This window comes from Triticum aestivum, chromosome 1B (genome assembly GCF_018294505.1).
Source record: "Triticum aestivum cultivar Chinese Spring chromosome 1B, IWGSC CS RefSeq v2.1, whole genome shotgun sequence".
NCBI classification, from domain to species: Eukaryota; Viridiplantae; Streptophyta; class Magnoliopsida; order Poales; family Poaceae; genus Triticum; species Triticum aestivum.
In genome coordinates this window covers 673,377,628-673,403,452 of record NC_057795.1, presented here as the reverse complement: position 1 = coordinate 673,403,452, position 25,825 = coordinate 673,377,628, and positions in this window count along the sequence as shown.

The following is a 25,825-nucleotide window of genomic DNA, read 5'->3' as shown; positions in this document are numbered from 1 at the left end:
GAAAATCCTAACGGTCACTAGATTTGCTGAATCGGTCTGACCGAGTTCCTCAATTCGGTCCCACCGAGTTTGGCAAGTTGTGTGTAACAGTTAGATTTTGTGTGGAGGCTATATATACCCCTCCACCCACTCTTCATTCATGGAGAGAGCCATCAGAATAAACCTACACTTCCAACTAACCATTTCTGAGAGAGAACCACCTACTCATGTGTTGAGGCCAAGATATTCCATTCCTACCATATGAATCTTGATCTCTAACCTTCCCCAAGTTGCTTTCCACTCAAATCTTCTTTCCACCAAATCCAAATCCTGTGAGAGAGAGTTGAGTGTTGGGTAGACTATCATTTGAAGCACAAGAGCAATGAGTTCATCATCAACACACCATTTATTACTTCTTGGAGAGTGGTGTCTCCTAGATTGGCTAGGTGTCACTTGGGAGCCTCCGTCAAGATTGTGGAGTTGAACCAAGAAGTTTGTAAGGGTAAGGAGATCGCCTACTTCGTGAAGATCTACCGCTAGTGAGGCAAGTCCTTCGTGGGCGACGGCCATGGTGGGATAGACAAGGTTGCTTCTTCGTGGACCCTTCATGGGTGGAGCCCTCCGTGGACTCGCGCAGCCGTTACCCTTCATGGGTTGAAGTCTCCATCAACGTGGATGTACGATAGCACCACCTATCGGAACCACGACAAAAACATCCATGTCTCCAATTGCGTTTGAATCCTCCAATCCCTTCCCTTTACATTCTTGCAAGTTGCATGCTTTACTTTCCGCTGCCCATATACTCTTTGCATGCTTGCCTGATATGTATTGTGATTGTTAAACTTGTGCCTAAACTCCACTCCAACTTAAAGAAGTTAAAAACTGCAGCTTTTGGTACTTAGTGTCTAATCACCCCCCCTCTAGACACCTCTTCCGATCCTTTCAATTGGTATCAGAGCCAGGTTTCCATTGCTTTGGTTTAAACACCATTGGAGGAAGATGGATGAGTCTACTATTGGGAGTCTTGGACATAGAGTGCCTATACTTGATGGAGAGTACTTTCATGAGTGGAAAAATGAGATGCTTGTAATTTTCAATCAATATCATTTGAACAAGTACATTGCTAGCCATTGTGCACCTCATGTTGATCCTATGCATCCTACTCTTGATGAATCAATTGACATGATTCGCAATCTTAGAACTGTTGAACTTATCACTAGAGGCTTGCCTAGAAACTTGATTGGTTGTTTGCCTACTCTTAAGTGTGCCTACGCCATATGGAAATATCTTGAGGAACATTTTCCAAATTATTCCTTGAAAAATCTAGATGAATTCTCCATAAGTCTATTGCCTTGAGTAAGATGTATTCCAGTGGTCCTATGTTTGGTGATTGTCTATTTGAGCTTACAGACCTTATGCGTGCCAAAGGAAATGTTGGAATCATTAGCGATATTGTTTCCGAAGCTATTAAAATTCATAAACAAGATCATTGTCAAACTCACTCTAACGAATCACCCTCTCTAGGATTTGATCCACCATATGACGATGTTGAACATGGATACTATGATGAGGATGATGATAGTGAATCTGATCTTGATGATGCAATGAGACACTTTGGTCTTATGGAGGATATATGGCAGGAGGAAAGGAATGGGTTCTTGATAGTGGGTGTACCGATCACATGACCGGAGATAAAGACATGTTTCGTGAGCTTGCTGAAAACGATGGTCCTCGAAAGTATGTCACTTTCGGTGACTACTCAAAGGGTAAGGTGGTTGGCCTCGGTAAGGTGGTCATCTCACATGATAGCTCCATTCAAAATGTTATGCTCGTTGAATCTCTTGGCTACAACTTACTTTTAGTATCTAGACTTGCTGATTTCAGTTCCAATGTTCTATTTACTGAAGTAGATTGCCAAGTGTTTCGTAGAGATAATCATAAAATGGTCTTTACCGGTGTACGTAGAGGTGATCTTTACATTGTTGATTTCACTAAAAAGGCTCAACCTAGAACTTGCTTTATTGCTAAATCTTCTAAAGGTTGGTTATGGCATAGACGATTAGGTCATGTTGGTATGCGAAACCTTGACAAGCTTATTAAAGGAAATCATATCCTTGGTGTTAATGATGTCATATTTGATAAGGATAGACTTTGCAGCGCTTATCAAGCAGGTAAACAGGTTGGAGGAAGGCATCTCGTGAAGAACATCATGACCACAAGGAGGCCACTCGAGCTACTTCACATGGATCTTTTTGGTCCCAACGCTTACAAGAGTCTCGGTGGAAATTCTTTTGGTCTAGTTATAGTTGATGATTTTTCAAGATTTACGTGGGTGTTCTTTCTCGATGACAAATCGCAGGTCCAAAAGATCTTCAAAAACTTCGCTAGGAAGGCCCAAAATCAATTTGAAGTGAAGTTCAAGAAGGTTCGCAGCGACAATGGAACAGAGTTCAAGAACGCAAATGTGGATACCTTTCTTGACGAAGAAGGTATTTCACACGAGTTCTCGGCTATGTACACACCTCAACAAAATGGAGTTGTTGAGAGGAAGAACCGGACGCTCATCAAAATGGCGAGAACGATGCTTGATGAGTACAAGACGCCAAAGCATTTTTGGGCGGAAGCGGTTGAGACAGCTTGTCAGGCAACAAATCGCTTGTATCTTCACAAGCTACTCGACAAGACGGCATACGAGCTCCTCACCGGTAACAAACCCCAAGTTGGATACTTTCGAGTATTCGGCTCAAAGTGCTACATTCTTGATAAGCATCGTCGTTCTAAATTTGCTCCTAAGTCTCATGAAGGTTTCGTACTTGGTTATGGCTCAAACTCTCACACATAACGTGTCTACAACAATTTCACCCGAAAGGTTGAAGAAACGGTAGATGTGAAGTTTGATGAATCTAACGGCTCACAAGTAGAGCAATTGCCAATTGATGTAGGAGACAAAGACCCCTCGGAAGCAATCCAAGACTTGTCTATTTGCAAGATTCGTCCAACAGAGGTGAAGGAGAGTACCTCGTCTGTCCAAGTGGAAGCTTCTACCTCATGACAAGGTGAACCAAGAGCTGATATGGAAGCATCGACAAGTGGGACACACCAAGATGAAGAAAACGAGGAAGTGCATCAAGATGAACATCAACAACCTCCTTCTCCACCACGACAAGAGAACAACAATGCCAACAATAAAGAAGGCCAAGAATAAGAACAAGATGAAGAAGATGTTCAACCAAGACCCAAGCAAAAGCTTTCACGAGTTCGAGCAAGAATTGCTAAAGACCATCCCGTCGAGCAAATCTACAAAGATATCCAAACCGGGAGAATCACTCGCTCTAAAACTCATTTAGCTAACTTTTGTGAACACTATTCATTCATCTCTAGCATTGAACCTATGAAGGTTGAAGAAGCATTAGAAGATCCGGATTGGATAAATGCCATGCATGAAGAGCTACACAACTTTGAGAGAAATCAAGCTTGGACATTGGTTGAGAAGCCCGACAACAACCACAACATCATCAGTACCAAATGGGTGTTTCGCAACAAGCAAGATGAAGATGGACAAGTAGTTCGCAACAAAGCACGTCTCATCGCCCAAGGCTACACACAAGTCCAAGGTATGGACTATGGTGAGACTTATGCTCCCGTTGCTAGACTTGAGTCCATTCGCATCTTACTTGCCTATGCTAATCACCATGATATCACCTTATACCAAATGGACATTAAAAGTGCTTTTCTAAATGGTGAAATAGAGGAAGAAGTTTATGTTAAACAACCTCCCGGCTTTGTTAATCCTAAGAAACCTGATCATGTTTACAAACTTCACAATGCCCTTTATGGTCTTAAACAAGCTCCTAGAGCGTGGTATAAATGCTTGACCAAGTTCCTTATTGAAAAAGGCTTTGAAATTGGAAAAATTGATTCTACACTTTTTACTAAGAGGGTCAATGGAGAATTATTTGTATGCCAAATTTGTGTCGATGATATTATATTTGGTTCAACTAACCCTCATTTTAGTGAGAAGTTTGGAAAGCTAATGTCGGACAAGTTTGAGATGTCTATGATGAGTGAACTCAAATTCTTCCTTGGGTTGCAAATCAAGCAAACTAAGGAAGGTACTTTTGTCTCTCAAACGAAGTACACTAAGGACTTATTCAAGAAGTTCAATATGCAAGAATGCAAAGGTATGACTACACCCATGGCTACTAGTGGACATTGCTACCTCTTGAGCACTGCGTTGGATTTCCCCGAAGAGGAGAGGATGATGCAGTAAAGTAGCGTAAGTATTTCCCTCAGTTTTTTAGAACCAAGGTATCAATCCAGTAGGAGACCACGCAGAAGTCCCTCGTACCTACACAAAACGATAGCTACTCGCAACCAACGCGATTAGGGGTTGTCAATCCCTTTACAGTCACTTACGAGGGTGAGATCTGATAGAGATGATAAATAATATTTTTGGTATTTTTGATAGATAGATGCAAAGTGAAAAGTAAAAGGCAAAGTAAAAGCAAAGCAAGTAAATAAAGCGATAGAGATTGATATGACGAAAATAGACCCGAGGGCCATAGGTTTCACTAGTGGCTTCTCTCAAGAGCATAAATATTGTATGGTGGGTCAACAAATTACTGTTGAGCAATTGACAGAATTGAGCATAGTTATGAGCATATCTAGGCAATGATCATGTATATATGCGTCACGTCCAAGACAAGTAGATCGAAACGATTCTGCATCTACTACTATTACTCCACTCATCGACCGCTATCCAGCATGCATCTAGAGTATTAAGTTAAAAACAGAGTAACGCCTTAAGCAAGATGACATGATGTAGAGGGATAAATTCATGCAATATGATTAAAACCCCATCTTGTTATCCTCGATGGCAACAATACAATACGTGCCTTGCAACCCTTTCTGTCACTGGGTAAGGACACCGCAAGATCGAACCCAAAGCTAAGCACTTCTCCCATTGCAAGAACTACCAATCTAGTTGGCCAAACCAAACGGATAATCCAAAGAGACTTGCAAAGATAACTCAATCATACATAAAAGAATTCAGAGAAGATTTAAATATTTTCCATAGATAATCTGGATCATAAACCCACAATTCATCGGTCTCAACAAACACACCGCAAAAAGAAGATTACATCGAATAGTTCTCCACAAGAGAGGGGGAGAACATTGTATTGAGATCCAAAAAGAGACAAGAAGCCATCTAGCTACTAGCTATGGACCCGAAGGTCTGAAGTAAACTACTCACACTTCATCGGAGGGGCTATGGTGTTGATGTAGAAGCCCTCCATGGTAGATGCCCCCTTCGGCGGAGCTCCGGAACAGGCCCCGAGATGGGATCTCATGGATACAGAAGGTTACGACGGTGGAATTAGGTTTTTGGCTCCGTATGTGATCTATCGGGGATATGTAGGTATATATAGGAGGAAGGAGTACGTCGGTGGAGCAGCAGGGGGCCCACGAGGTAGGGGGGCGCGCCCAGGGGGCGCCCTCAACCCTCGTGACCGCCTCTTTTGTTCCTTGGAGCAGGGTCCAAGTCTCATGGATCACGTTCGGTGAGAAAATCACGTTCCCGAAGGTTTCATTCCGTTTGGACTCCGTTTGATATTCCGTTTCTTCGAAATACTAAAATAGGCAAAAAACAACAATTCTGGGCTGGGCTTCCGGTTAATAGGTTAGTCCCAAAAATAATATAAAAGTGGAAAATAAATCCCAATATAGTCCAAAACAGTAGATAAAGTAGCATGGAGCAATCAAAAATTATAGATACGTTGGAGACGTATCAGGCATCCCCAAACTTAATTCCTGCTCGTCCTCGAGTAGGTAAATGATAAAAAAGAATTTTTGATGCGGAGTCTTACTTTGGCATAATTTCGATGTAAATCTTCTTAATTGTGGCATGAATATTCAGATCCGAAAGATTCAAGACAAAAGTTCATACTGACACAAAAATAATAATACTTCAAGCATACTAATCAAAGCAATCATGGCTTCTCAAAATAACATGGCAAAAGAAAGTTCATCCCTACAAAATCATATAGTTAGGCTATGCTTCATTTTCGTCACACAAAGATGTTCCCAACTTCTATACCCTCGATGACAAGCCAAGCAATTGTTTCATACTTAAATAATCTCAAACTTTTTCAACCTTCACGCAATACATGAGCGTGAGCCATGGATATAGCACTATGGGTGGAATAGAATATGATGATGGGGATTGTGTGGAGAAGACAAAAAAGGAGAAAGTCTCACATTGACGAGGATAATCAACGGGCTATGGAGATGCCCATCAATTGATGTCAACATGAGGAGTAGGGATTGCCATGCAACGGATGCACTAGAGCTATGAATGCTCAACAAAAGAAAACTAGTGGGTGTGCATCCAACTTGCTTGCTCACGGAGACCTAGGGCATTTGAGGAAGCCCATCGTAGGAATATACAAGCCATGTTCTATAATGAAAAATTTCCACTAGTATAAAAAGACAACTTATGAGACTCACTACATTAAGAACAAGGTGCTACTTTGAAGCACAATATATGAGACTCACTACATGAATAACAAGGTGCTACTTTGAAGCACAAGTGTGGAAAGAGATAGTAGCATTGCCCTTTTTTCTTTTCCTTTTTTTCCTTTTTCTTTTTTTGGGCCTTTCCTTTTTTTTGGCCTTTCTTTTTTTCTTTTTTTTCTTTGGGCAATGCTCTAATAATGATGATCATCACACTTCTATTGATTACAACATAAGGATTACAACTCGAAACTTAGAACAAGATATGACTCTATATGAATGCCTCCAGCGGTGTACCGGGATGGTGCAATGAATCAAGAGTGACATGTATGAAAAATAATGCAAGGTGGATTTGCCACAAATTTGATGTCTACTACATGATCATGCAATGGCAATATGACAAAAGTAATGTATGTCATGATGATGATGGTGGAAGTTGCATGGCAATATATCTCGGAATGGCTATGGAGATGCCATGATAGGTAGGTATGGTGACTGTTTTGAGGAAGATATAAGGAGGTTTATGTGTGATAGAGCGTATTATATCACGGGGTTTGGATGCACCGGCGAAGTTTGCACCAACTCTAAAGGTGAGAAAGGGCAATGCACGGTACCGAAGAGGCTAGCAAAGGCGGAAAGGTGAGAGTGCGTATAATCCATGGACTCAACATTAGTCAAAAGAACTCATATACTTATTGCAAAAATTTAGAAGTCATCAAAAATCAAGTACTACGCGCATGCTCCTAGGGGGATAGATTGGTAGGAGAAGACCATCGCTCGTCCCCGACCGCCACTCATAAGGATGCACAAGCCAGGTACACTTCATGTTTCAAATTTGTTACACAACTTTAACCGTACGTGCATGCTACGGGACTTGCAAACTTCAACACAAGCATTTCTCAAATTCATAATCACCCAACTAGCATGACTTTGATATTATCACCTCCATATCTCAAAACGATTATCAAGCATCAAACTTATCTTAGTATTCAATTCACTCAAAAGAAAGTTTCACATATCTTGAATACCAAGTATATTAACATTAAGCAAACTACCATGCTATTAATGACTCTCAAAATAATCTAAGTGAAGCATTAGAGATCAATAGTTTCTTTAAAACAAATCCACCACCGTGCTCTACAAGTCTAAGTGAAGCACTAGAGCAAAAATTATCACACTCAAAAGATATAAGTGAAGCACATAGAGTATTCTAGCAAATTCCAATTTGTGTATGGCTCTCTCTCATTAAAGAATTTCAGATCTTGATATTGTATTCAAGCAGCAAGCAAACCAAAATAAAATGACATTGCAAGGATAGCACAATTCATGTGAAGAAGCAAAAACTTAGGCTCAACCGATACTAACCGATAGTTGTTGAAGAAGAAAGGTGGGATGCCAACGGGGCATCCCCAAGCTTAGATGCTTGAGACTTCTTGAAATATTATCTTGGGGTGCCTTGGTCATCCACAAGATTGAACTTTTGTGTCTCCTTAATTCCTCTCATACCATGGTTTCTCTTTTTATCAAAAAGCTTCATTCACAACAAACTCAACAAGAACCCGTGAGATAGGTTAGTATAAACCAATGCAAAACCTTATCATATTCTACTATAACAAATCACTAAAATTATTATTCAACATTGCATACTAAATGACTCTGTATATTTAATACTCCTATCCTCAAATAGAATCATTAAACAAGCAAACATATGCAAACAATGCAACCATAACAGCAATCTGCCAAAACAGTACAGTCTGTAAAGAATGCAAGAGTATCAATACTTCCCTGACTCCAAAAATTATGAACTAAAATTCACACTGTAAAACATTTATCAGATCTCAATATGCAAAAAGATTCAACGTTAGATCATTCTCTGACTTTTCTAGGGAATTTTTGCAACAGCGGTAAACTTTCTGTTTTCAAACAGCAACATGTAAACTAGCAAAATAAGCATGGAAAAGGCTATCCTTGAATTTTTTTTATTGAAACTAAAGATGCAAAACATTATTATAACTAACATCAAGCAAAAACTAACAAAATAAATTGACGCTCCAAGCAAAACACATATCATGTGGTGAATAAAAATATAGCTCCAAGTAAAATTACCGATGAACGAAGACGAAAGAGGGGATGCCATCCGGGGGATCCCCAAGCTTAGGCTATTGGTTGTCCTTGAATATTACCTTGGGGTGCTTGGGAATCCCCAAGCTTAGGCTCTTGCCACTCCTTATTCCATAGTCCATCTAATCTTTACCCAAAACTTGAAAACTTCAACCACACAAAACTCAACACAAAACTCGTAAGCTCCGTTAGTATAAGAAAATAAAACCACCACTTAGGTACTGTAATGAACTCATTCTAAATTCATACTGGTGTAATACCTACTGTATTACAACTTCTCTATGGTTCATACCACTTAATACTACCCATAGATGCATCAAAATAAGCAAACAACACAATGAAAACAGAATCTGTCAAAAACAGAACAGTCTGTAGTAATCTGCATAAAACGTATACTTCTGGAACCCCAAAAATTACTAAATAAATTTCAGGACCTGAGTAATTTGTCTATTAATCATATTCAAAAAGAATCAACGTAAAAGCACTCTCCAGTAAAAAATGGCAGCTAATCTCGTGAGCGCTAAAGTTTCTGTTTTTCGCAGCAAGATCACATAAACTTCACCCAAGTCTTCCCAAAGGTTCTACTTGGCACTTTATTGAAACAAAAGCTATAAAACATGATTACTACAGCAGCACAATCATGTGGACACACAAAAAACAGTAAGGGTAAATATTGGGTTGTCTCCCAACAAGCGCTTTTCTTTAATGCCTTTTTAGCTAGGCATGATGATGACAATGATGCTCACATAAAAGATAAGAACTGAAACATAATGGGAGCATCATGAAGCATATGACTAGCACATTTAAGTCTAACCCACTTCCTATGCATAGGGATTTTGTGAGCAAACAACTTATGGGAACAATAATCAACTAGCACAGGAAGGTAAAACAAGCATAACTTTAAAATTTTAAGCACATAGGGAGGAAACTTGATATTATTGCAATTCCTACAAGCATATATTCCTCCCTCGTAATAATTTTCAGTAGCATCATGAATGAATTAAACAATATAACCATCACCTAAAGCATTATTTTCATGATCTACAAGCATAGAAAATTTACTACTCTCCACATAAGAAAAAACCTTCTCATCAACAGTAGTGGGAGCAAACTCAACAAAATAACTATCATGTGATTGAAAATTAAGATCAAGATGACAAGTTTCATGGTTATCATTATTCTTTAAAGCATACATGTCATCACAATAATCTTCATATATAGGAGGCATGCTTTCATCATAGTAAATTTGCTCATCAAAGCTTGGGGGACAAAAAATATCATCTCCATGAAACATAGCTTCCCCAAGCTTGTGGCTTTGCATATCGTTAGCATCATGGATACTCAAGGAATTCATACTAACAACATTGCAATCATGCTCATCATTCAAAGATTTAGTGCCAAACAATTTAGAGATTTCTTCTTCTAGCACTTGAGCACAATATCCTTTCCATCATACTCACAAAAGATATTAAAAAGATGAAGCATATGAGACAAACTTAATTCCATTTTTTTTGTAATTTTCTTTTATAAAATAGACTAGTGCTCAAACAAGAAACAAAAAGATTCGATTGCAAGATCTAAAGATATACCTTCAAGCACTCACCTCCCTGTCAACGGCGCCAGAAACTGCTTCTTGCTACCTCTTGAGCACTGCGTTGGATTTCCCCGAAGAGGAGAGGATGATGCAGTAAAATAGCGTAAGTATTTCCCTCAGTTTTTGAGAACCAAGGTATCAATCCAGTAAGAGACCACGCACAAGTCCCTCGTACCTACACAAAACGATAGCTACTCGCAACCAACGCGATTAGGGGTTGTCAATCCCTTCACGGTCACTTACGAGGGTGAGATATGATAGAGATGATAAATAATATTTTTGGTATTTTCGATAGATAGATGCAAAGTGAAAAGTAAAAGGCAAAGTAAAAGCAAAGCAAGTAAATAAAGCGATAGAGATTGATATGACGAGAATAGACCCGGGGGCCATAGGTTTCACTAGTGGCTTCTCTCAAGAGCATAAATATTCTACGGTGGGTGAACAAATTACTGTTGAGCAATTGACAGAATTGAGCATAGTTATGAGCATATCTAGGCAATAATCATGTATATATGCATCGCGTCCAAGACAAGTAGATCGAAACGATTCTGCATCTACTACTATTACTCCACTCATCGACCGCTATCCAGCATGCATCTAGAGTATTAAGTTAAAAACAGAGTAACGCCTTAAGCAAGATGACATGATGTAGAGGGATAAATTCATGCAATATGATAAAAAAACCATCTTGTTATCCTCGATGGCAACAATACAATACGTGCCTTGCAACCCTTCCTGTCACTGGGTAAGGACACCACAAGATCGAACCCAAAGCTAAGCACTTCTCCCATTGCAAGAACTACCAATCTAGTTGGCCAAACCAAACGGATAATTCGAAGAGACTTGCAAAGATAACTCAATCATACATAAAAGAATTCAGAGAAGATTCAAATATTTTCCATAGATAATCTGGATCATAAACCCACAATTCATTGGTCTCAACAAACACACCGCAAAAATAAGATTACATCGAATAGTTCTCCACAAGAGAGGGGGAGAACATTGCATTGAGATCCAAAAAGAGATAAGAAGCCATCTAGCTACTAGCTATGGACCCGAAGGTCTAAAGTAAACTACTCACACTTCATCGGAGGGGCTATGGTGTTGATGTAGAAGCCCTCCATGGTAGATGCCCCCTCCGGCGGAGCTTCGGAACAGGCCCCGAGATGGGATCTTGTGGATACACAAGGTTACGGCGGTGGAATTAGGTTTTTGGCTCCGTATCTGACCAGTCGGGGATACGTAGGTATATATAGGAGGAAGGAGTACGTCGGTGGAGTAGCAGGGGGCCCACAAGGTAGGGGGGCGCGCCCTCCACCCTCGTGACCTCCTCTTTTGTTCCTTGGAGCAGGGTCCAAGTCTCCTGGATCACGTTCGGTGAGAAAATCACGTTCCCGAAGGTTTCATTCCGTTTGGACTCCGTTTGATATTCCGTTTCTTCGAAATACTGAAATAGGCAAAAAACAACAATTCTGGGCTGGGCCTCTGGTTAATAGGTTAGTCCCAAAAATAATATAAAAGTGGAAAATAAAGCCCAATATAGTCCAAAACAGTAGATAAAGTAGCATGGAGCAATCAAAAATTATAGATACGTTGGAGACGTATCAGACATCTTGATTTGACCAAAGATGGTGAACCGGTCGATCAAAAGGTTTATCGCTCTATGATTGGTTCATTGTTATATCTATGTGCTTCTCGTCCCGATATCATGCTAAGTGTGTGCATGTGTGCACGATATCAAGCTACTCCTAAAGAATGTCACCTTAAGGCCGTGAAAAGGATAGTGAGATACTTAATCTATACAACAAATTTTGGCATTTATCCTAAGAGGGCCTCTTTTGATCTTGTTGGTTACTCTGACTCGGACTATGCCGGTGACAAGGTTGATAGAAAGTCCACTTCGGGTACTTGTCAATTTCTTGGTAGATCTCTTGTAACTTGGTCTTCCAAGAAACAAAACTCGGTATCCTTATCCACCGCCGAAGCGGAATACATTGCCGCTGGTTCATGTTGTGCTCAGTTACTTTGGATGACCCAAACTCTTAAAGATTATGGGATATATGTGAAACATGTTCCATTACTTTGTGACAATGAAAGTGCTATCAAGATTGCTCACAATCCCGTGCAACATTCTCGAACTAAGCATATTGAAGTTCGTCATCATTTCATCCGAGATCATGTTGCCAAAGGGGACATTAATCTTAAGCATGTTGGCACCGAAAAGCAATTAGCAGATATATTCACTAAACCACTTGATGAGAAAGTGTTTTGCAGGTTAAGAGGTGAATTGAACATCATTTATGCTTCAAACTTGGAGTAGGAACTCCATTGGATACATGCAAGACCTGAGCTTATGACTAATCCTTAATATTTCTCTTATGATGACTATCTTATGTCTTGGATATATTTGCACCTTGCATGTTAACTAACCCATGTAGGTACTTGGATGAATCTAATTCCATGAGATTGTAACTCACTCACATCTTGAGCAATCTCTGCATCACCAAGTCTCTACACAATGGTGGTTGTAGACAAGGAAGCACGAAACCATTCAAACATATCCTTTGACAAACTCTATGTTAAACTTCATGATTGTCATTTTGGATACACAAGTGCTCTTCCTTGCAAGAACTAACCCATGTAGGTAGATGAATTCAAATTCCAAGTGGTGCTCCCAACTCTTGATGAGCTACATCAACCTTGAGCAACCCACACAAGTTCAACTACATGATCATGATCAACACCACCACCCAAGGTATGTTATTCCATCTTAGAGAAGCTTTACTCCAAGTTATGAGTCAAAGCAACTTGACAAGATGTGAATACATCAAGATGCTTAAACGGAAAATGGTAACCCCATTTTGAGCTTAAACAATGAGTATGACCTATGATCAAGTGATCTCACTTGACTCCTAAGTCAATATACTCTAACATAGGTGACTTTATCGCTGACCATCTCTATATGAAGTTTTCTTGTGCTCTTGCATTTGTCTCATGCATATCTGTTTCCCCTTTCAAAAAAAACTTCATCTAGATTTCTTTTCTTTTTTATTTGTTCTGCATTCCCTGCATCCAATTCATTGCAAATCTTTCAGTTAATTCCTTGAAAATCCTTGTGAGATCTTACTTGTCTAGTGAGCTGAGATGACAAGTGTTTTCTCTGTGATGAACTCGGTCTCACCGGTTTGATGCTTTCGGTCCAACCGAATCCTTTCGGACAACCGAAGCATACCACTCGGTGCCACCGATTTCACTACAGGAAAAACATTTTGCCATCTATTCCTGCTTTACTCTTGTTCCAGCTCCACTCAATGAATCTTGTCCTCTACAAGCATCACATTTTCCTTAGTGCTTTGTGCTGTGACTCAAGGACCAAACCCATTCACGACAAATTCCAGATGCCCTTCTTGGAAATTGATGTCAAAGGGGGAGATAGAGGTCACATCAAAGCTTAATCATATCTCTAGGGGGAGAGAATACTCAAGGTGAGAGTAATCTTCAAGGATCCCAGATGCTTGGTGTTCAAGAGGAGAGATGCGACATGTCTTCTTAAGGGGAAAGACATGTTCATATGTGCTTATTTGCATTAGCTCTGTTCATTTGTTTCTTTGTGCTTTGATTTTCTGTTCCCTATCTTCTCCCAGTATCCCATGCTAGATTCAGGGGGAGCAAGACATCTAAGGGAAAGAAATTCTTTAAATTCATTGCACATCTTTACCTTTGGGGACATGTCTATGTTAAATGTGGTACTTAGTACTCACTCTCTACATGTCATCCCAGTCTTGGTACTCTTGTGGTTTCTTTTGTTTTCTCTGGCTAGTAGGTGTATCTGTGTTATCTAACCTTATTTTCACAGGTTCATTCCATCCTAAGCCAACTCAAGACCACAAGGTAAGTATATGCATCACAATCACGTGTATGAGGAATTCTTGCTGATGTACATACTGTTTGCAAGGACTCATGAGCATGAAGGAACATTTCCCATATTCACATCTTTTGGCTCTTATGCATATAGCCAAGATAAATGTAACACATTGCCTACTCTGTCATGGTTATGCTCTCACATGCTTCTATATTCCATATTCACATGATTGCATACATGTAGGGGGAGCCTATGCTTGTTACATGTCTTTCCAGAGCTTTACATGCTATTCTCTATATCTCTATCTAAAGCTTTGATGTATGTTATCATCAATTACCAAAAAGGGGGAGATTGAAAGCACAAGTGCTCTCTGGGTGGTTTTGGTAATTAATGTCAACATATCTCTTGTTGGACTAACACTTTTACCTAGTATGTTTCACACAAGTTCAACAATGAAGTGGCATGGACTAAAGGATGTGGAACCCCTTCAAGATGCTAAGGACAAAGGATTGGCTCAAGCCCCAAGATTAAGACTCTACATTTTCTATTTTAGTGATCCAAGATCACATTGAGTCTATAGGAAAAGCCAATACTATCAAGAGGGGATGAGGTGTTGCTTAATGGCTTACTTGCTCAAAGTGCTTAGTGAAACCCTTAACTACTTTCCCACATCCACATATGACCTAAACCCAAAGTCCAACTCGGCCCCACCGATTCTTTCTATCCGGCGCCACCAAGTTCATATGTCTTAGCCACTGCCACAAACCCTAGGCAAATCGGTCTCACCGATAGGGATCTCGGTCTCACCGAGATGGGATTGTAATCTCTCTGTGTATGTCCATTACCAAAATCGGACTCACCGAGTTTGAGCAATCGGTACTACCGAGATTACAATGCAAACTCTCTGGTTAGCTTATTACCAAAATCGGTCCCACCGAGTTTGTGTAATCGGTCTCACCGAGTTTGCCTGACCAACTCTCTAGTTAGCTTGTTACCAAAATCGGTCCCACCGAGTTTGTGTAATCGGTCTCATCAAGATTACGTTATGCCCTAACCCTAACCATATTGGTACTACCGAGTTGCATGTCGGTCCCACCGAAAATCCTAACGGTCACTAGATTTGCTGAATCGGTCTGACCGAGTTTCTCAATTCGGCCCCACCGAGTTTGGCAAGTTGTGTGTAACAGTTAGATTTTGTGTGGAGGCTATATATACCCCTCCACCCACTCTTCATTCTTGGATAGAGCCATCAGAACAAACCTACACTTCCAACTTACCATTTCTGAGAGAGAACCACCTACTCATGTGTTGAGGCCAAGATATTCCATTCCTACCATATGAATCTTGATCTCTAGCCTTCCCCAAGTTGCTTTCCACTCAAATCTTCTTTCCACCAAATCCAAATCCTGTGAGAGAGAGTTGAGTGTTGGGGAGACTATCATTTGAAGCACAAGAGCAAGGAGTTCATCATCAACACACCATTTGTTACTTCTTGGAGAGTGGTGTCTCCTAGATTGGCTAGGTGTCACTTGGGAGCCTCCGACAAGATTGTGGAGTTGAACCAAGAAGTTTGTAAGGGCAAGGAGATCGCCTACTTCGTGAAGATCTACCGCTAGTGAGGCAAATCCTTCGTGGGCGACGGCCATGGTGGGGTAGACAAGGTTGCTTCTTCGTGGACCCTTCGTGAGTGGAGCCCTCCGTGGACTCGCGCAGCCATTGCCCTTCGTGGGTTGAAGTCTCCATCAACGTGGATGTACGATAGCACCACCTATCGGAACCACGACAAAAACATCGGTGTCTCCAATTGCGTTTGAATCCTCCAATCCCTTCCCTTTACATTCTTGCAAGTTGCATGCTTTACTTTCCGCTGCCCATATACTCTTTGCATGCTTGCTTGATATGTATTATGATTGTTAAACTTGTGCCTAAACTCCACTCCAACTTAAAGAAGTTAAAAACTGTAACTTTGGGTACTTAGTGTCTAATCACCCCCCCTCTAGACACCTCTTCTCGATCCTTTCAAACGCTCACTCTCTTTCTATGCTATCTAGTAGACTATCTAATTTACAATCTTGTTGCGAAAATGTCGCCGCTGTCATTACTTGGTCGTATACCAGGCTTACAGGAATTTCCTTCCCGTTGGGTCCCTGTGGTCCAACTCTGGCCATATGGTTCCGGTCAAGACCAGTATAGCGTGTCTTCACCATGGCCCATGCCTCTCGAGCACCTTCACGGCATGCAGATGTCTTCGAAAGCTTGAAACCACGCCGGGCACCCTTGAATAGATCAGCCAACCCCTCCAATCTTTCTGGAGGGACGTTAGAAGGCCATAAGGATTTGGCCATATTCTTCATGTCCTTCTGAGCACGCTCGTGTAGCTTTGCCAGCTCCTTCAGAATGTCGCTCTGTAAGACAGGCATTTCCTCTTCGGGATGGCTGGTTAACATACCTGTATCAACTGAACTATCATATTCCGCATTATATGATCATATCAATAATCCGGACAGTTCACAAGACATACCGAATATGCCGCCCTTCAGCTTCTGGTTTTCTTGTTGTGCCTCTAAGAGTTGAGCCTTCAAGCTCTTTATCTCTTCGGCCTGTTTCTTCACTTCTTCTTCCAGTTTATTATCGTTGCCATAATACATTGGGGCACTCTTTATTTATTCAAGCTCGGAGACAACGGCGTTTAGCTGCATTTGGCTTGTCTCAAGCTCCCGGGTTAATGTACTATTCTTCTCCTTGAGAACCTGTGGTCATAAAATGATCCTTAAATCGGTTTTGTCCACCCGCTTTAAGTCTCAGGGGCTACTACTATCAATCCACTAAGTTCATAAAGATTTGTACCTACATATCCTTTGAGAACAGGCGAGCGACCCCGGTGAGTCCGTCCCGAGCAGCTCGAATATATGCACCTACAATGCTTAGGGCGTTAAACTCCGGCTCCGTTAAGGCAGGGGCACGCAAGGCTTCTTTTAAGTGACGATGGTTCATCGCACTCTCGACTTCGGAGTTGGTCACGGACATCTCATCCGGCTCTCCGTGAGACGAACGAGTCTGTGCCACATCAGCATGCGCCCCCGTTGTTAGGGAATGTTGCATAAAATAAAAAATTCCTACATTCACCAAGATCAATCTATGAGTTCATCTAGCAACGAGAGAGGGGAGTGCATCTACATACCCTTGTAGATCGCGAGCGGAAGCGTTCAAGAGAACGAGGTTGAGGGAGTCGTACTCGTCGTGATCCAAATCACCGGAGATCCTAGCGCCGAACGGACGGCACCTCCGTGTTCAACACACGTACAGTCAGCATGAAGTCTCCTCCTTCTTGATCCAGCAAGGGGGAAGGAGAGGTTGATGAAGATCCAGCAGCACGACAGCGTGGTGGTGGATGCAGCAGGGATCCCGGCAGGGCTTCGCCAAGCGTCTGCGGGAGGGAGAGGTGTAGCAAGGGGGAAGGGAGGCGCCAAGTCAAGGGTGCGGCTGCCCTCCCCCCTCTATATATAGGGTCCCCAGGGGGACGCTGGCCCTAGGAGATGGGATCTCCTAGGGGGCGGCGGCCAAGGGGGTGCCTTGCCCACCAAGGCAAGTGGAGGCGCCCCCTCCCCTAGGGTTCCCAACCCTAGGCGCAGGGGGGGAAAGGGGGGGGCGCACCAGCCCACCAGGGGCTGGTTCCCTCCCACTTCAGCCCATGGGGCCCTCCGGGATAGGTGGCCCCACCCGGTGGACCCCCGGGACCCTTCCGGTGGTCCCGGTACAATATCGGTGACCCCCGAAACTTTCCCGATGGCCGAAACTCGACTTCCCATATATAATTATTTACCTTCGGACCATTCTGGAACTCCTCGTGACGTCCGGGATCTCATCCGAGACTCTGAACAACTTTCTGTTTGCTGCATACTAATATCTCTACAACCCTAGCGTCACTGAACCTTAAGTGTGTAGACCCTACGGGTTCAGGAGACACGTAGACATGACCGAGACGACTCTCCGGCCAATAACCAACAGCGGGATCTGGATACCCATGTTGGCTCCCACATGCTCCTCGATGATCTCATCGGATGAACCACGATGTCGAGGATTCAAGCAACCCCGTATACAATTCCCTTTGTCAATTGGTATGTTACTTGCCCGAGATTCGATCGTCGGTATCCCAATACCTCGTTCAATCTTGTTACCGGCAAGTCACTTTACTCGTACCGCAATGCATGATCCCGTGACCAAACACTTGGTCACTTTGAGCTCGTTATGATGATGCATTACCGAGTGGGCCTAGAGATACCTCTCCGTCATACGGAGTGACAAATCCCAGTCTCGATCCGTGTCAACCCAACAGACATTTTTGGATATACCCGTAGTATACCTTTATAGCCACCCAGTTACGTTGTGACGTTTGGTACACCCAAAGCACTCCTACGGTATCCGGGAGTTACACGATCTCATGGTCTAAGGAAAAGATACTTGACATTGGAAAAGCTCTAGCAAACGAACTACACGATCTTGTGCTATGCTTAGGATTGGGTCTTGTCCATCACATCATTCTCCTAATGATGTGATCTCGTTATCAATGACATCCAATGTCCATAGTCAGGAAACCATGACTATCTGTTGATTAACGAGCTAGTCAACTGGAGGCTCACTAGGGACATGTTGTGGTCTATGTATTCACACGTGTATTATGATTTTCGGATAATACAATTATAGCATGAATAAAAGACAATTATCATGAACAAGGAAATATAATAATAATCCTTTTATTATTGCCTCTAGGGCATATTTCCAACAGTCTCCCACTTGCACTAGAGTCAATAATCTAGTTACATTGTGATGAATCGAACACCCATAGAGTTATGGTGTTGATCATGTTTTGCTCGCGGAAGAGGTTTAGTCAACGGATCTGCGACATTCAGATCCGTATGTACTTTGCAAATATCTATGTCTCCATCTTGAACATTTTCACGGATGGAGTTGAAACGACGCTTGATGTGCCTGGTCTTCTTGTGAAACCTGGGCTCCTTGGCAAGGGCAACAGCTCCAGTGTTGCCATAGAAGAGAGTGATCGGCCCCGACGCATTGGGTATGACTCCTAGGTCGGTGATGAACTCCTTCATCCATATTGCTTCATGTGTTGCCTCCGAGGCTGCCATGTACTCCGCTTCACATGTAGATCCCGCCACGACGCTCTGCTTGCAACTGCACCAGCTTACTGCTCCACGATTCAACATATACACGTATCCGGTTTGTGACTTAGAGTCATCCAGATCTGTGTCAAAGCTAGCGTTGACGTAACCCTTTACGGCGAGCTCTTCGTCACCTCCATAAACGAGAAACATGTCCTTTGTCCTTTTCAGGTACTTCAGGATATTCTTGACCGTTGTCCAGTGTTCCTTGCCGGGATTACTTTGGTACCTTCCTACCAAACTTACGGCAAGGTTTACATCAGGTCTAGTACACAGCATGGCATACATAATAGATCCTATGGCTAAGGCATAGGGGATGACACTCATCTCTTCTTTATCTTCTGCCGTGGTCGGGCATTGAGCTGAGCTCAATCTCACACCTTGCAATACAGGCAAGAACCCTTTCTTGGACTGATCCATATTGAACTTCTTCAATATCTTATCAAGGTATGTGCTTTGTGAAAGACCTATGAGGCGTCTCGATCTATCCCTATAGATCTTGATGCCTAATATGTAAGCAGCTTCTCCAAGGTCCTTCATTGAAAAACACTTATTCAAGTAGGCCTTAATGCTGTCCAAAAGTTCTATATCATTCCCCATCAAAAGTATGTCATCTACATATAATATGAGAAATGCTACAAACTCCCACTCACTTTCTTGTAAACGCAGGCTTCTCCATAAGTCTGCATAAACCCAAACGCTTTGATCATCTCATCAAAGCGAATGTTCCAACTCTGAGATGCTTGCACCAGCCCATAAATGGATCGTTGGAGCTTGCACACCTTGTTAGCATTCTTAGGATCGACAAAACCTTCCGGCTGCATCATATACAGTTCTTCCTTAAGATGTCCGTTAAGGAATGCCGTTTTGACGTCCATCTGCCATATCTCATAATCATAGTATGCGGCTATTGCTAACATGATTCGGACGGACTTTAGCTTAGCTACGGGAGAGAAAGTCTCATCGTAGTCAACCCCTTGAACTTGCCGATAACCCTTAGCGACAAGTCGAGCTTTATAGATGGTAATATTACCATCCGCGTCCGTCTTCTTCTTAAAGATCCATTTGTTTTCTATCGCTCACCTATCATTGGGCAAGTCTGTCAAAGTCCATACTTTGTTTTCATACATGGATTCTATCTCGGATTGCATGGCTTCAAGCCATTTGTTGGAATCTGGGCCCGCCATCACTTCTTCATAGTTTGAAGGTTCACCGTTTTCTAACAACATGATTTCCAGGAGAGGGTTGCCATACCACTCTAGTGTGGAACGTGTCCTTGTGGACCTACGAGGTTCAGTAGCAACTTGATCCAAAGTACCTTGATCATCATCATTAATTTCCTCTCCAGTCGGTGTAGGCACCACAGGAACATTTTCCTGAGCTGCACTACTTTCCGGTTCAAGAGGTAGTACTTCATCGAGTTCTACTTTCCTCCCACTTACTCCTTTCGAGAGAAACTCTTTTTCCAGAAAGGATCCGTTCTTGGCAACAAAGATCTTGCCCTCGGATCTTAAGTAGAAGGTATACCCAATGGTTTCCTTAGGGTATCCTATGAAAACGCATTTTTCCGACTTGGGTTCGAGCTTTTCAGGTTGAAGTTTCTCTACATAAGCATCGCATCCCCAAACTTTTAGAAACGACAGCTTAGGTTTCTTCCCAAACCATAATTCATACAGTGTTGTCTCAATGGATTTAGACAGAGCCCTATTTAAAGTGAATGTAGCTATCTCTAGAGCATATCCCCAAAATGATAGCGGTAAATTGGTAAGAGCCATCATAGATCGCACCATATCCAATAGAGTGCGATTATGACGTTCGGACACACCGTTACGCTGAGGTGTTCCAGGCGGCGTGAGTTGTGAAACGATTCCACATTTCCTTAAGTACGTACCAAATTCGTGACTTAAATATTCTCCTCCATGATCTGATCGTAAGAACTTTATCTTTTAGTCACGTTGAATCTCTACCTCATTCTGAAATTCCTTGAACTTTTCAAAGGTCTCAGACTTGTGTTTCATCAAGTAGACATACCCATATCTACTCAAGTCATCAGTGAGAGTGAGAACATAACGATATCCTCCGCGAGCCTCAACGCTCATTGGACCGCGCACATCAGTATGTATGATTTCCAATAAGTTGGTTGCTCGCTCCATTGTTCCGGAGAACGGAGTCTTGGTCATTTTGCCCATGAGGCATGGTTCGCATGTGTGAAATGATTCATAATCGAGAGACTCTAAAAGTCCATCAGCATGGAGCTTCTTCATGCGCTTGACACCAATGTGACCAAGGCGGCAGTGCCACAAGTATGTGGGACTATCGTTATCAACTTTACATCTTTTGGTATTCACACTATGAATATGTGTAACATTACGTTCGAGATTCATTAAGAATAAACCATTGACCATCGGGGCATGACCATAAAACACATCTCTCATATAAATAGAACAACCATTATTCTCGGATTTAAATGAGTAGCCATCTCGTATTAAACAAGATCCAGATACAATGTTCATGCTCAAACTTGGCACTAAATAACAATTATTGAGGTTTAAAACTAATCCCGTAGGTAAATGCAGAGGTAGCGTGCCGACGGCGATCACATCGACCTTGGAACCATTCCCGACGCGCATCGTCACCTCGTCCTTCGCCAGTCTCCGCTTATTCCGCAGCTCCCACTTTGAGTTACAAATATGAGCAATGACACCGGTATCAAATACCCAGGAGCTACTACGATCAGTGGTAAGGTACACATCAATTACATGTATATCACATATACCTTTAGTGTTGCCGGCCTTCTTGTTCGCTAAGTATTTGGGGCAGTTCCACTTCCACTGACCCTTCCCTTTGCAATAAAAACACTCAGTTTCAGGCTTGGGTCCATTCTTTGACTTCTTCCCGGCAACTTGCTTACCGGGCGCGGCAACATCCTTGCCGTCCTTCTTGAAGTTCTTCTTACCCTTGCCTTTCTTGAACTTGGTGGTTTTATTGACCATCAACACTTGATGTTCCTTTTTGATTTCTACCTCTACTGACTTCAGCATTGAAAATACTTCAGGAATAGTTTTCACCATCCCCTGCATATTGTAGTTCATCACAAAGCTCTTGTAGCTCGGTGGGAGCGACTGAAGGATTCTGTCAATGACCGCCTTGTCCGGGAGGTTAATGTCCAGCTGGGACAGGCGGTTGTGCAACCCAGACATTTTCAGTATGTGCTCACTAACAGAACTATTTTCCTCCATCTTACAACTACAGAACTTGTCGGAGACTTCATATCTCTCGACCCAGGTGTGAGCTTGGAAAACCATTTTCAGCTCCTCGAACATCTCATATGCTTCGTGTTACTCAAAACGCTTTTGGAGCCCCGGCTCTAAGCTGTAAAGCATGCCGCACTGAACGAGGGACTAATCATCAGCACGTGTCTGCCAAACGTTCAAATCGTCTTGCAATGCTGGGAGAGCAGGTGGGTCACCTAACGGTGCTTCAAGGACATATGCTTTCTTGGCAGCTATGAGGATGATCCTCAGGTTCCGGACCCAGTCCGTATAGTTGCTGCCATCATCTTTCAGCTTGGTTTTCTCTAGGAATGCGTTGAAGTTCATGTTGACATGAGCGTTGGCCATTTGATCTACAAGACATTTTTGCAAAGATTTTAGACTAAGTTCATGATAATTAAGTTCATCTAATCAAATTATTTAATGAACTCCCACTCAGATTAGACATCCCCCTAGTCATCTAAGTGTTACATGATCCGACTTGACTAGGCCGTGTCTGATCATCACGTGAGACGGACTAGTCATAATCGGTGAACATCTCCACGTTGATTGTATCTTTCATACGACTCATGTTCGACCTTTCGGTCTCTTGTGTTCTCAGGCCATGTCTGTACATGCCAGGCTCGTCAAGTTAACCTAAGTGTTTTGCATGTGTAAATCTGTCTTACACCCGTTGTATGTGAACGTTAGAATCTATCACACCCGATCATCATGTGGTGCTTTGAAACGACAAACTTTCGCAACGGTGCACAGTTAGGGGGAACACTTTCTTGAAATTATTATGAGGGATCATCTTATTTACTACCGTCGTTCTAAGTAAACAAGATGCAAAAACATGATAAACATCACATGCAATCAAAAAGTAGTGACATGATATGGCCAATATCATATAGCTCCTTTGATCTCCATCTTCGGGGCTCCATGATCATCTTCGTCACCGGCATGACACCATGATCTCCATCATCGTGTCTCCATGAAGTTGCTCGCCAACTATTACTTCTACTACTATAGCTAACGGTTTAGCAATAAAGTAAAGTAATTACATGGCGTTAAATCATTGACACACAGGTCATACAATAATTAAGACAACTCCTATGGCTCCTGCCGGTTGTCATACTCATTGACATGCAAGTCGTGATTCCTATTACAAGAACATGATCTCATACATCACAATATATCATTCATCATTCATCACAACTTTTGGCCATATCACATCACAAAGCAATTGCTGCAAAAACAAGTTAGACGTCCTCTAATTGTTGTTGCATCTTTTACGTGGCTGCAATAGGGTTCTAGCAAGAACGTTTTCTTACCTACGAAAAAGCCACAACGTGATTTGTCAACTTCTATTTACCCTTCATAAGGACCCTTTTCACCGAATCCGCTCCAACTAAAGTGGGAGAGACAGACACTCGCTAGCCACCTTATGCAACTAGTGCATGTCAGTCGGTGGAACCTGTCTCACGTAAGCGTACGTGTAAGGTCGGTCCGGGCCGCTTCATCCCACAATACCGCTGAAGCAAAATAAGACTAGTAGTGGCAAGAAAGTTGACAACATCTATGCCCACAACAGATTTGTGTTCTACTCATGCAAAGAGAACTACGCATAGACCTAGCTCATGATGCTACTGTTGGGGAACGTTGCATAAAATAAAAAAATTCCTACGTTCACCAAGATCAATCTATGAGTTCATCTAGCAACGAGAGAGGGGAGTGCATCTACATACCCTTGTAGATCGCGAGCGGAAGCGTTCAAGAGAACGAGGTTGAGGGAGTCGTACTCGTCGTGATCCAAATCACCGGAGATCCTAGCGCCGAACGGACGACACCTCCGCGTTCAACACACGTACGGTCAGTGAGGGAGTCCTAGACTAGGGGGTCTCCGGATAGCCGAACTATCATCATCGGCCGGACTCCAAGACTATGAAGATACAAGATTGAAGACTTCGTCCCGTGTCCGGATGGGACTTTCCTTGGCGTGGAAGGCAAGCTTGGCGATACGGATATGTAGATCTCCTACCATTGTAACCGACTCTGTGTAACCCTAGCCCTCTCCGGTGTCTATATAAACCGGATGGTTTTAGTCCATAGGACGAACAACAATCATACCATAGGCTAGCTTCTAGGGTTTAGCCTCCTTGATCTTGTGGTAGATCTACTCTTGTAGTACCCACATCATCAATATCAATCAAGCAGGACGTATGGTTTTACCTCCATCAAGAGGGCCCAAACCTGGGTAAAACATCGTGTCCCTTGTCTCCTGTTACCATCCGCCTAGACGCACAGTTCGGGACCCCCTACCCGAGATCCGCTGATTTTGACACCGACATTGGTGCTTTCATTGAGAGTTCCTCTGTGTCGTCACCGATAGGCTCGATGGCTCCTTCGATCATCAACAACGACGCGGTCCAGGGTGAGACTTTTCTCCCCGGACAGATCCTCGTATTCGGCGGCTTTGCACTGCGGGCCAATTCGTTTGGCCATCTGGAGCAGATCGAAAGCTACGCCCCTGGCCGTCAGGTCAGATTTGGAAGTCTGAACTTCACGGCTGACATCCGCGGAGACTTGATCTTCGATGGATTCGAGCCACAGTCGAGCGTGCCGCACTGTCATGATGGGCATGATTTAGCTCTACTGCCGGACAGTGCCCTGGAGGCCGCACACGAGTCCTCTCCGACCCTCAATTCGGAGCCGGCTGTGCAGATCAAGGATGGGTGGTTAGACACCGCCTCGGGGGCTGCAACCTCTACGGCGATAGAGCCAAATACTGACCTTGTCCCTTGTGAAGCTCGTGACTTCGAGGCGCCGGACTCCTTGCCGGACTCCGAACCTCCTACGCCCCCTCCAATCGAATCCGATTGGGCGCCAACCATGGAGTTCACCGCTGCGGACGTCTTTCAACGCTCACCTTTCGGCGACATCCTGAATTCGCTAAAGTATCTCTCGTTATCAGGAGAGCCCTGGCCGGACTGCGGTCAGGACAGTTGGGATGCGGACGATGAAGAAATTCAAGGCCCACCCACCACCCACTTAGTAGCCACTGTCGACGATTTAACCGACATGCTAGACTTCGACTCCGAAGACATCGACGGTATGGACGACGATGCCGGAGACGACCAAGAACCAGCGCCTACTGGGCACTGGAAAGCCACCTCGTCATATGACATATACATGGTGGATATCCCAAAGGATGGGGATGGCGAGGGAATAGCGGAGGAAGACCCCTCCAAGAAACAGCCCAAGCGTCGGCGTCAGCGGCGCCGCTCTAAATCCCGCCGCAGCAAGAATGGAGATTCCGGCACCG